Here is a 12,500-nt window from a genome sequence, read left to right on the forward strand (position 1 = left end):
GCAGGGCTGCTGAGTTAGCTTATAGGAGCGAGCTAAAGTAAGAAAGAAACACGCCGAAACACACCGACCGGCACCCCCGACCGACGACCACGGGTAAACGGCGGGACTAACTGTGACTCTCTTAAGGTGTGAGGAGGCTTTGCCTCTTAAGCAAGTTTGACTGACGCCTACCGACACCGGTCAGGTCGGCGAGGCTCCCGGCGGCCCCGAGCGGGACCACAGGTTGCGGAAGGCGTCCAAGTGAGCGGCGGCGACGCCAGGAGGCCCCCGGGGTCGACTCCGCGGCCCCCGGGTCGGTGTGCGGGCCTCCAGAGCTCGATAAAGTAGTGGTGTCGCTAGCGGTCGAGAAGGCACTTTTCGACGCCTACTGCCACCCCCACATGGCGGTAGGCGCAAAACTGGAAAATCGCCGACCAGAAATGTCGCTTCGTATAATCGACGTTTTTTTTGACCACCATTTTCAGGTGTCGGAGTTGGGTCTGGACGAATACCAACACCATTTCTGGGGTTTCACAACCGCCCGGCTTCTCCGACATATGTTGGAAAGGAGTAGCGATCGAGCGAAGGGGGCTGTCGGTAGGCGGCCGCGGGTTGCATGTGTGCCCGGGACAGCACCCCCATCCAACTAAGGGGTGTCCCCCGGGGGCCAGGGGGACCTCGTCCAGGTCGGCCGGGCGCTTCCAGACGCCTACCGACACCGGTCAGGTCGGCGAGGCTCCCGGCGGCCCCGAGCGGGACCACAGGTTGCGGAAGGCGTCCAAGTGAGCGGCGGCGACGCCAGGAGGCCCCGGGGTCGACTCCGCGGCCCCGGGTCGGTGTGCGGGCCTCCAGAGGCTCGATAAAGTAGTGGTGTCGCTAGCGGTCGAGAAGGCACTTTTCGACGCCTACTGCCACCCCCACATGGCGGTAGGCGCAAAACTGGAAAATCGCCGACCAGAAATGTCGCTTCGTATAATCGACGTTTTTTTTGACCACCATTTTCAGGTGTCGGAGGTGGGTCTGGACGAATACCAACACCATTTCTGGGGTTTCACAACCGCCCGGCTTCTCCGACATATGTTGGAAAGGAGTAGCGATCGAGCGAAGGGGGCTGTCGGTAGGCGGCCGCGGGTTGCATGTGTGCCCGGGACAGCACCCCCATCCAACTAAGGGGTGTCCCCCGGGGCCAGGGGGACCTCGTCCAGGTCGGCCGGGCGCTTCCAGACGCCTACCGACACCGGTCAGGTCGGCGAGGCTCCCGGCGGCCCCGAGCGGGACCACAGGTTGCGGAAGGCGTCCAAGTGAGCGGCGGCGACGCCAGGAGGCCCCCGGGGTCGACTCCGCGGCCCCCGGGTCGGTGTGCGGGCCTCCAGAGCCCTCCAGAGCTCGATAAAGTAGTGGTGTCGCTAGCGGTCGAGAAGGCACTTTTCGACGCCTACTGCCACCCCCACATGGCGGTAGGCGCAAAACTGGAAAATCGCCGACCAGAAATGTCGCTTCGTATAATCGACGTTTTTTTGACCACCATTTTCAGGTGTCGGAGGTGGGTCTGGACGAATACCAACACCATTTCTGGGGTTTCACAACCGCCCGGCTTCTCCGACATATGTGGAAAGGAGTAGCGATCGAGCGAAGGGGGCTGTCGGTAGGCGGCCGCGGGTTGCATGTGTGCCCGGGACAGCACCCCCATCCAACTAAGGGGTGTCCCCGGGGCCAGGGGGACCTCGTCCAGGTCGGCCGGGCGCTTCCAGACGCCTACCGACACCGGTCAGGTCGGCGAGGCTCCCGGCGGCCCCGAGCGGGACCACAGGTTGCGGAAGGCGTCCAAGTGAGCGGCGGCGACGCCAGGAGGCCCCCGGGGTCGACTCCGCGGCCCCCGGGTCGGTGTGCGGGCCTCCAGAGCTCGATAAAGTAGTGGTGTCGCTAGCGGTCGAGAAGGCACTTTTCGACGCCTACTGCCACCCCACATGGCGGTAGGCGCAAAACTGGAAAATCGCCGACCAGAAATGTCGCTTCGTATAATCGACGTTTTTTTTGACCACCATTTTCAGGTGTCGGAGGTGGGTCTGGACGAATACCAACACCATTTCTGGGGTTTCACAACCGCCCGGCTTCTCCGACATATGTTGGAAAGGAGTAGCGATCGAGCGAAGGGGGCTGTCGGTAGGCGGCCGCGGGTTGCATGTGTGCCCGGGACAGCACCCCCATCCAACTAAGGGGTGTCCCCCGGGGGCCAGGGGGACCTCGTCCAGGTCGGCCGGGCGCTTCCAGACGCCTACCGACACCGGTCAGGTCGGCGAGGCTCCCGGCGGCCCCGAGCGGGACCACAGGTTGCGAAGGCGTCCAAGTGAGCGGCGGCGACGCCAGGAGGCCCCCGGGGTCGACTCCGCGGCCCCCGGGTCGGTGTGCGGGCCTCCAGAGCTCGATAAAGTAGTGGTGTCGCTAGCGGTCGAGAAGGCACTTTTCGACGCCTACTGCCACCCCCACATGGCGGTAGGCGCAAAACAAATCGCCGACCAGAAATGTCGCTTCGTATAATCGACGTTTTTTTTGACCACCATTTTCAGGTGTCGGAGGTGGGTCTGGACGAATACCAACACCATTTCTGGGGTTTCACAACCGCCCGGCTTCTCCGACATATGTTGGAAAGGAGTAGCGATCGAGCGAAGGGGGCTGTCGGTAGGCGGCCGCGGGTTGCATGTGTGCCCGGGACAGCACCCCCATCCAACTAAGGGGTGTCCCCCGGGGGCCAGGGGGACCTCGTCCAGGTCGGCCGGGCGCTTCCAGACGCCTACCGACACCGGTCAGGTCGGCGAGGCTCCCGGCGGCCCCGAGCGGGACCACAGGTTGCGGAAGGCGTCCAAGTGAGCGGCGGCGACGCCAGGAGGCCCCCGGGGTCGACTCCGCGGCCCCCGGGTCGGTGTGCGGGCCTCCAGAGCTCGATAAAGTAGTGGTGTCGCTAGCGGTCGAGAAGGCACTTTTCGACGCCTACTGCCACCCCCACATGGCGGTAGGTGTAAAATCGGAATAGACCGGACCAGGAATGTCGAGGGGGAAAAAAATGACAAAGTCCTGGTGTGCCTAGGCGTCGAGAAGGCACTTTGCGACGCCTACCGACATCCCCATGTGGCAGTAGGCGTAAAACTGGAAAATCGCCGACCAGAAATGTCGCTTCGTATAATCGACGTTTTTTTGACCACCATTTTCAGGTGTCGGAGGTGGGTCTGGACGAATACCAACACCATTTCTGGGGTTTTCCAGTTTGAAAGTTTTATAAAACATGTTCGGTAGGAAGCACACTTTGGTGTGTCGGTTCGTCGGAGCAGCGACTCTTTGCCTCGTGGTGGTCCGGAACGTCTCTACGGGCTTGTCGCAAAGGCGTCAGAAAGTGGCATCTCCGCCGCCTAGGGCTGTCACCGTTATCGCTGTCGCCGCGCTCCAACTTGTTTTGATCCGCCGCCTTCGTTCCTGCCAACCGTGCGCCCGCTCATCGTCGTTAGGTTATAATACGTGGTACGTGTGTGTGCTTCTCCGTGGACCTAGGGCTGCTCGACGTGTCGAACGATATGTTGGAACAACTAACGGCTCCTTTTCCTGGTTCCATAGTCGTCGTGGTACCCGCGTCGTCAGCCATATCTATGTCCACCATGTTTAGCCGATACGTTTGCTGCAGCTTCTGCTTCCGCCTCAGCGTTCGCCGCTCTCAGCCGCCGCTGTTGTTGCTGCCGTTCTGCCATTCAACCACTACCTGCGAATCTTTCGATGATCGGCCGAACGACCCATCGCTGTGCGACCGATAAATCCTCCGGATTAGGGAGAAACGCCGCCGCTCTCTGCCGCCGTCGAACGGAAAAACGTACATTGTAACGAACGAACGAACGAACGAACGAATTAACGAACGAGCGAACAAACAAACAAAAATAGCCGCGGGGATGCACTATGTAGATCCTGATCCCCTTGTAACCATACGTACGTTGTTCGATGCTCTCCCGTCCTGGAAGTCGCCGCAGCAAACAGGAGGATGAGCAGCAGCAGGCGCCGCCGCCGTAACCGCCGCCTGCCTGCCGCCTCCTACTCCTGTCAGCGTCCGATCTCACAGCCGTGTGAACGTTCGCTGACACCCGATTTCTTTCCGTCTGGCAAAACCTTGGACGTCCCGCTCGCGGTACACGTGCTGCAGCGACTTCTCGTCCGACAACGCATAAGCGTCGACGTCTGCCGCCGCATCTTCTGATACGTGGACGGTGATAGCGCTAGTCCCTTCTTGCGCCACCTCCACCTTTGTTAGCGCCAAAGAAGATCGATCGAGCAGTCGTGGTCGCAGTCGATTAACCCGTTTTCACCGTCCGCAGTTCCCAAGCCGCCGATCAAGTCGTTGCTCTTCTTGTTCGTTCTTCCCATACCGTCGATTTGCACGGCTGCCGGATGAGCCATCCTCTGTCCGGCGAAGCGCTCACGTCAGTGATCGATACTTGCACCGACAGTCCTCCCGCTCGCGACTCGGTGCTCGAATCGGACTCGTTCGTTTTTATCTCGATGCGATTGTGAAAAGGGGGACCGGTCGTCAATGTCGTGTGTGTCGACGATGTTGTTCGCCCGGTCCGCCGCGTTGTTGTCGTTTTTTTTTTTTTTTTTTTTCCCCTAACGTTCGCCGTCGCACGGACGAAAGGGTGAGAAAAAAAAAAAAGCTCGAAAAAGCCGCCCAAAAAAATCGGACCGAGGAGCCGCTTGCGAGAACGCGCCATGTGCACGTTGTCTCTCCTCGGTTTTCCGAGCACGAACACGACGCCGGTCGGTCGGTCGGTCGACGAAGGCGACGACGAAGGTGACGGGAAAATTTACGCCGCCGCTGCCCTGGTCCAGCTCCTCCCCGATGACGGCTGTGATGTTGACGTTGACGTTGGCGACGACGACGACGACGACGGAGACGACGACGACGACGAGACGGCATCGATGGCGACCACGATGACGACGACCTCGACGAGTTCAGTCTGCACCTTGACCTCCGATGTCCGTGTGCACTGCCGTCGTGCTGTTTGTCGTTTGTCGTATGTATCGCTGTCAAGGGTGCCGTTGTCGTTGTTGTTGTCGACGTTGTTGCTTGCTCTCTCGTCTCGGTCGGTTGGTACGTTGATGACGACGACGACGACGACGAAGACGACGACGACGACGACGAGACGGCATCGATGGCGACCACGATGACGACGACCTCGACGATTCCAGTCTGCACCTTGACCTCCGATGTCCGTGTGCACTGCCGTCGTGCTGTTTGTCGTTTGTCGTATGTATCGCTGTCAAGGGTGCCGTTGTCGATGTTGTTGTTGTCGACGCTGTCGTCTGTTCTCTCTTCTCGGCCGGCTGTGACGTGGACGTTGACGACGACGACGACGAGACGGAATCGATGGCGACCACGATGACGACGACCTCGGCGAGTTCAGTCTGCACCTTGACCCTCGATGTCCGTGTGCACTGCCGTCGTGCTGCTTGTCGTTTGTCGTATGTATCGCTGTCAAGGGTGCCGTTGTCGTTGTTGTTGTCGACGTTGGTCGCTTTCGTTCTTTGAGTCTCGGTCTCGGTCCAAGTCAGGGGAGAAACAAAAAAGAGGCCATCAGCGCGGGCAGCGCGCTTCTACTGACGGCGAACCCCCTCGAAAAATAAATAAACACGTGCCCGTCGTTGTAGTTGTCTGTCTTATGTCGGTCGGTCGGTCGGTCGGTCTGTCGTTCTGTCGAAACAAAGTCCCAAATTCCAACGATACCTGGTTGATCCTGCCAGTAGTCATATGCTTGTCTCAAAGCTTAAGCCATGCAAGTGTAAGTTCACGCCACGCATTAGAACGGGCGAAACCGCGAATGGCTCAGGAACCGGACCTAATCCTCGGGACCGTATTCCTCCTCGGAGGCGATGGATAACTGTGGCAATTCTAGAGCTAATACATGTGACACAGGCCGCGATCGGTCGGCGCGCCGTCGTCGCCACGCCTCGCGCGCTGGCACCCGCGTCGGCCGTTCCGGGTCGCGGCGCTACATATTAGACTGAGACCGATGCGCGTCATTCCGTCCTCCCGTCGTCGGCGTTCCCGCTCGCGGGTCCGTTCGGTGGCGGGGCTCATAGGGCGGCGCGCTCCGCTTTGGTGACTCTGGATAACTCACTGGTCGATCGCACGAGCTTTCACGCCCGGCGACGGGTCTCTCGAGGGTCCGCCCTATCAACTGTCGACGGTCGGTTAAGTGCCTACCGTGGTTACTACGGGTAACGGGGAATCGGGGTTCGATTCCGGAGAGGGAGCATGCGAAACGGCTACCACATCCAAGGAAGGCAGCAGGCGCGCAAATTACCCACTCCCGGCACGGGGAGGTAGTGACGAAAAATAACGACGCGGGACTCTGTCGAGGCCCCGCGATCGGAATGAGTACACTTCAAATCCGTTAACGAGGACCAACCGGAGGGCAAGTCTGGTGCCAGCAGCCGCGGTAATTCCAGCTCCGGTAGCGTATATTAAAGTTGTTGCGGTTAAAAAGCTCGTAGTCCGAACTCGGGTTCGTGGTCGCGCAAGCGGCCCCGGGGCGGCGGCGCCATCGTCCGTCGTTGACTTTGGTCGTCCGTTCGCATTCCCGGCCCTTTCCGCCGGTGTCAACCGCTAGCATACCCGCCACGCGGTCCTGCCGGCGAGGTGGACGAGGAGGTCGTGATCGGGATCCGGGAAAAAAAAACAAGTGGTCGTCGGTTCGGTTCCGGGAGTAGTCTAACGGGGGGGTGCTACGTGTGTGTGTTTGGGTGCGTTCATTCGCATCCCCGCACTCTGACCCCCGCGCTTCTCTCCCTCTCCCTTTCCGCGCGTTCCTCTTTTTTTTGAACCCCCCGGTCCGCTCCGAGTCCCTGCTTCGTGTCTTGTCTGCGCGCGTGTTGCGGTCGGCGGTTTCTCCTCCAAGGGTGCTCTTAACCGAGTGTCCGCGGCGGCCGGTACGTTCACTTTGAAAAAATTAGAGTGCTCAGAGCGGGCTGTTCAAGCTTGCATACGATAAGCATGGAATGATGGAAGAGGGCCTCGTCTACGTCTGTCGGTCTCCGTCTACGGCGAGGCAATGATCGAAGGGAGCGGTCGGGGCCACTCGTATTGCGACGTTAGAGGTGAAATTCTTGGATCGTCGCAAGACGAACTGCAGCGATGGCGTGTGGCAAGCACGTTTCCTCGATCAAGAGCGAAAGTCGGAGGTTCGAAGACGATCAGATACCGTCGTAGTTCCGACCGTAAACGATGCCGACCGGCGATCCGCCGGCGTTCGCTTCCATGACCCGGCGGGTAGCCTGCGGGAAACCAGAGTTCGGTTCCGGGGGGAGTATGGTTGCAAAGCTGAAACTTAAAGGAATTGACGGAAGGGCACCACCAGGAGTGGAGCCTGCGGCTTAATTTGACTCAACACGGGAAAACTCACCCGGTCCGGACACCGGTAGGATTGACAGATCGATAGCTCTTTCTCGATTCGGTGGGTGGTGGTGCATGGCCGTTCTTAGTTGGTGGAGCGATCCGTCTGGTTGATTCCGATAACGAACGAGACTCCGGCCTGCTAACTAGTGCGCCGATGTCAGTGATTTTTACGGCGGGCTCGGCGTCCTCCGTGGCGCTCGGGTCCGGGTCGGTTTTCTCACGCACTTCTTAGAGGGACGGGTGGCAGAAAGCCACACGAGGCGGAGCGATAACAGGTCTGTGATGCCCTTAGATGTCCGGGGCCGCACGCGCGCTACACTGGAGGTATCAGCGGGGACTTCGCCCCGGCCCGAGAGGGTTGGGAAACCTCTGAACCACCTCCCGTGATAGGGATCGGGGCCTGTAACCAACCCCGTGAACGAGGAATTCCCGGTAGGCGCGGGTCAACAGCCCGCGTCGATCACGTCCCTGCCCTTTGTACACACCGCCCGTCGCTACTACCGATCGAACGGTCCGGTGAGGTCCTCGGATCTGGCCGACGACGCCGCCGGGCAGTGCGCGACGTGTCCGTCACGACACTCGTGCATCTACGCCTCGGCGTTCGATGCCTGGAGAAGACGACCGAACCCGATCGTTTAGAGGAAGTAAAAGTCGTAACAAGGTTTCCGTAGGTGAACCTGCGGAAGGATCATTACCGTTTTCCCGTTCGAGACTGGTTTGTTGTTTTCCGGCCTACCTCCTCTGTCTGTCGGCGTCAACGCCTCGAATGCGCGCAAACAAACCTATAAAAGGCGGAGCGAGAGATAGATTTGTGGTGACGCGGAGGTTTTTAAAGCCCCAGCTCTTCTTGCTTGCTTCCGCGTCTTACCACCTGTTTGTTTTTTCGCCCACCGCAAGTGATGGCCGCTTCTTCTTTGCCTTGTCGCCGCTTTATCGTTTTTTGTTTTTTTGCAGCCGCTGTGCCACCGCCGCTAGCTAAAAACAAACTACTCGCGACATTGCAATGCCGTCACGCCTCCTCGCACAGACCTCCTCGCACACTACTAAATCTATATAAACAAAAACTAATATAAAAAAACCCAAGTGCTGAACCCTGGACGGGGATCACTCGGCTCGTCCGTCGATGAAGAGCGCGGCCAGCCGCGAGAACTGATGCGAATTGCAGGACTCAGTGAACATCGACACCTCGAACGCACATTGCGGCCCCGAGATCCCTTGTCTCGGGCCACGTCCGGTCGAGAGGCGGAACGTTACATGTCTTTCTCCGTTAACGAAACGACATCTTGCCGTCCCCGTGCCCGCCCGGTCCTCGGCACGGTGGTAACCGGGACGTCGCAGGAGCGAGTGACGAGGGGGAAGAAAAATAAAAAAAGAATTGACTCCTTTCAATGTCTTTTTTTTTTTTAAAACCCTCTCCGGCCTCCTCCTTCGTCTCCCGCTGGCAGACCGCGGAGTCTTTTCCCTTTTCGACCGCGTGAAGAAACACTGTGGAGGAGGAGCAGGAGGAGTCTGTCCGAAAGCAGCCGAAGGGAGAACAAAACAAAAAAAAAGCACCGACCTAACCGACTGCCGACGTAAGCGCCGCCTGCTCGTCTCGCTCTCTGCCTCATGAAGGTGTCTCTCAGCGACGCCTCGAGCAGCGCGACGAGCACGGCCGTCGCACCGTAAAAAGGTGGCCGCGTCGTAGGCAACGTCGGATGGGGAGGACCCAGGCTTTTTTTTAATTGTTGGCTTCTTCATTTTCGGTCGGACGGGCGCTATATCGGCCAGCCGTCGTCACACGGAGGGTACCGATCGAGATTCCTCTCCTCCAAACACCACACTCTACTAAAAACCGCCGCCCTCGGCTCGGACGAGACGACCCGCTGAACTTAAGCATATCGCTAAGCGGAGGAAAAGAAACCAACCGGGATTCCCTTAGTAACGGCGAGTGAACCGGGAGAAGCCCAACGCCGAATCCCGTCGCAAGTAAAAGGCTTCGGGACGTGTGGCGCATGGGTCGAAGGCAGCCGTTCGTTTTCGTCTCGCATAGTTCGGAGTTCCCTCGATCGGGGCCGCCCGCGGCGGGTGCCAGGCCCATTCGGTGCGGACGGCGAGCGACGGCCTTCGATCCGAGAGTCGGGTTGCTTGGGAACGCAGCCCAAATCGGGTGGTAAGCTCCATCCAAGGCTAAATACCGGGACGAGTCCGATAGTCGACAAGTACCGTGAGGGAAAGTTGAAAAGAACTTTGGAGAGAGAGTTCAAGAGAACGTGAAACCGCCCAGGGGTAAACGGGTGGGACCGCTCACCGCGATCGCGGGGGGACTCAGTCCGGTGCTGCCTAGGCTCGAGCCCAAACTCGATGTGTGTTCTTGAAAGAGAGGCCGTCGCGGCACAGGTCGTCGTTCGTCGTGTCCGCGGGGGACTCGTTCCCCGCGGTTCCAGCTTTTGTGCCCGCGTCGCCGACGAAGGAGACGGGCCGCGTGGATAGCGGGAAGGGAAACGTGGTGACGACCGCGGCGTCGGTAGGTGGCTGCGTCGGTTGGCTGCGACGGAGGGGACTCGTCCTCTCGATCGCTGCTGCCGCCGGGCCCTAACCCGCCGCATCCGTCGCCGCCGCTTCTTCTTTCCTCCTGCTCCCTCCGCGCGCGACTCCGCGCACCCGTCCCCTTCATCATCGCTCGGCGTAATCATGGCGCGGGCGCTTCGGCGCGACCTCCGCGCGGCCGGCACCGGACGCACTTCCCCTCCGGTCCGTCGTCGCGACCCGTTCCCGGCGTGCAGGTCGAACACGCGGGTTTTTTTCCGTAGGCGGCAGGCGTTTCATCACCCTGAAAACCCCCGTCTTCCCACCTTGTGAAGTCGGGGGCCACCGGCCGTCGGGCCCGCGAACGTAACTGCCCCTTTCTGCCGGGAACGGAGGAAATCTGACACGATCCGTTACACGTGGCGAGCCGGTCCGTTTTGATCCCGCCGGAAGTCGCGTGCGGGCGACGCACTCTGTGTGTCGCTCCTTAGGCGCCCCACCGTCTCGGGCGCGTGCGCGATGAGAGGCGGGATAGGACTGGCGCGGCCTCGCCGTCACGCACCTCGCCGACGTTTCGGGTTCTTGTCGGGGGCAACCCCGCCCGCGCCCGTTTCCGTTTCCGGAGAGGTCGCTCGGCGACGCTTTTTTACTCGAGCCGCCCGCCACCCGGGTCAGCGACGTGCATCGGCAACCCACCCGACCCGTCTTGAAACACGGACCGAGGAGTCCTGGCCGTTCGCGAGTCGTAGGGGCCACCTCTGACTAACCCCGAAGGCGAAGCGAAAGCGAGAGAGCGTGTAGGAGGGCGTCGATCGGGAGAGGTGTCGTGGCAAAGTCGTCCGGGGGTCGTCGGGGGTGTCGTCGGTCTCGTGCCGTCGTCTTCTCCTCGCCTCACCCGCCTCCGAGCCGTGCCCGATCCCGCCGGCGCGGCGTTTTCGGCCTTCCGCCGTCGCTGCTGCGGTGCCCGCAACTTTTCCTTTTTTCTCTCTTCCCGAGAGAGATAGGAGAGGGAAGGCTCGTGGCTGACGTGCGGTTGTTTTTCCCCTCCTCCCCGAGAGGGGACCGGCGCATCTTCCAAAAAGGGGAATTGCCGGGCGCCAGCTTCCATATCCTCCTTCCGCCCATCGGTGAGATCCCGCGGCTTGAACTAGTCCTATTTTGTCGTCGAGTTTAGGCGCTGCGCGCGGGCGCATCACCCCCGGGTCGGTTTCCCCTTTTTCCGAGTACGACTCGGCCGACTCTGGCGTAGCGAGCGACCAGGGACCCGAAAGATGGCGATCCACGCCCGGTCGGGATGAAGCCAGAGGAAACTCTGGTGGAAGTCCGAAGCGCCTCTGACGTGCAAATCGATCGTCGGAACCGGGTGTAGGGGCGAAAGACCAATCGAGCCGTCTAGTAGCTGGTTCCCTCCGAAGTTTCCCTCAGGATAGCTGGCGCTCGATCGTCGCAATTCCATCCGGTAAAGCGAACGATTGGAGGCCCCGGGGCCGTTCACGGCCTCGACCTACTCTCGAACTCGGAACGGGTGGAACGGGCCGACTCTCCCGAACGACGGAGCCGACCCATCCGGCCGCCGCCGCCAGCACGCTTCGCTGGGCGGTTGGTCACCTCGAATGCGAGTGCCAAGTGGGGCCACTTTTGGTAAGCAGAACTGGCGCTGTGGGATGAACCAAACGTCCGGCTAAGGTGCCTAACGCGACGCCCATGAGATCCCCGAAAGGGTGTCGGTCGATATAGACAGCAGGACGGTGGCCACGGAAGTCGGAATCCGCTAAGGAGTGTGTAACAACTCACCTGCCGAATCGACCGGCCCCGAAAATGGATGGCGCTGGAGCGACGGACCGATGCCGGACCGTCGCGGCGAGGAGCGATGAACTTTCGCGCCGAAACGATGCCGCGACGAGTAGGAGGGCGCCGCGGCGAGCACGGAAGCCTAGGGCGCGAGCCCGGGTGGAGCCGACCGCGGGGTGAGATCTCGGTGGTAGTAGCAAATATTCGAACGAGACCTTCGAAGACCGAAGTGGAGAAGGGTTCCGTGCCAACGGCGGTCGAGCACGGGTCAGTCGGTCCTAAGACGCGGGCGGAAAGTCTTCCCGAAAGGCGCCGGATCCGTTATGAAAGTGAAAGCGATCGAATCGAATCGAATCAAAAGCCCAAACAAAAACAAAGCGGCCGGCCTCCCGTCGAAAGGGAATCGGGTTAATATTCCCGAACCCGGACTCGGAGAGGGCCCGGGGGTGGCGACGCTGTCGGCAGCGATGTCGGCGGCGCCCGTCGCTTCCCGGGCGAAACCGCGGTGACGCAAGCGAGCCCGGAGACGTCGCCGGGAGCCCCGGGAAGAGTTCTCTCTTCTTCGTAAAGGACCATGTCCGTGGAATCGGCTCGTCGGAGATACGGAAAAGGTACCTGTAGAGCGCCGCGGCTCGGGCGGCGTCCGGTGCGCTTTCGGCGGCCCTGGAAAATCCGGGTCCGGTTTTCGCAGCTCTCGAGTCGGTCCGTACCCACCATCCGCAGCAGGTCTCCAAGGTGTACAGCCTCTCGTCGATGGCATCAATGTAGGTAAGGGAAGTCGGCAAAATGGATC

At 60.6% G+C, this 12,500-nt stretch overlaps 2 non-coding genes and 1 pseudogene across 2 annotated transcripts in view; all 3 read left to right on the forward strand.

Moving 5' to 3' along the window:
- Positions 1–5,734: 5,734 nt before the first annotated feature.
- On the forward strand, positions 5,735–8,102 carry LOC145274226 (small subunit ribosomal RNA; annotated as a pseudogene).
- A 395-nt stretch (positions 8,103–8,497) lies between these two features.
- On the forward strand, positions 8,498–8,653 carry LOC145274225 (5.8S ribosomal RNA). The gene has a single exon (XR_013866608.1). It is a non-coding gene; the product is annotated as a 5.8S ribosomal RNA (ribosomal RNA).
- A 593-nt stretch (positions 8,654–9,246) lies between these two features.
- Positions 9,247–12,500, forward strand: part of LOC145274220 (large subunit ribosomal RNA) — a 5,720-nt gene continuing 2,466 nt past the window's right edge. Inside the window, exon 1 of the ribosomal RNA XR_013866605.1 lies at positions 9,247–12,500. This exon is cut by the window's right edge and continues 2,466 nt beyond it. This is a non-coding gene — a ribosomal RNA (large subunit ribosomal RNA).

This window comes from Euprymna scolopes, unplaced genomic scaffold, assembly GCF_053919585.1.
Source record: "Euprymna scolopes isolate OS-2025 unplaced genomic scaffold, ASM5391958v1 sca288, whole genome shotgun sequence".
In the NCBI taxonomy this organism is placed as follows: Eukaryota; Metazoa; Mollusca; class Cephalopoda; order Sepiida; family Sepiolidae; genus Euprymna; species Euprymna scolopes.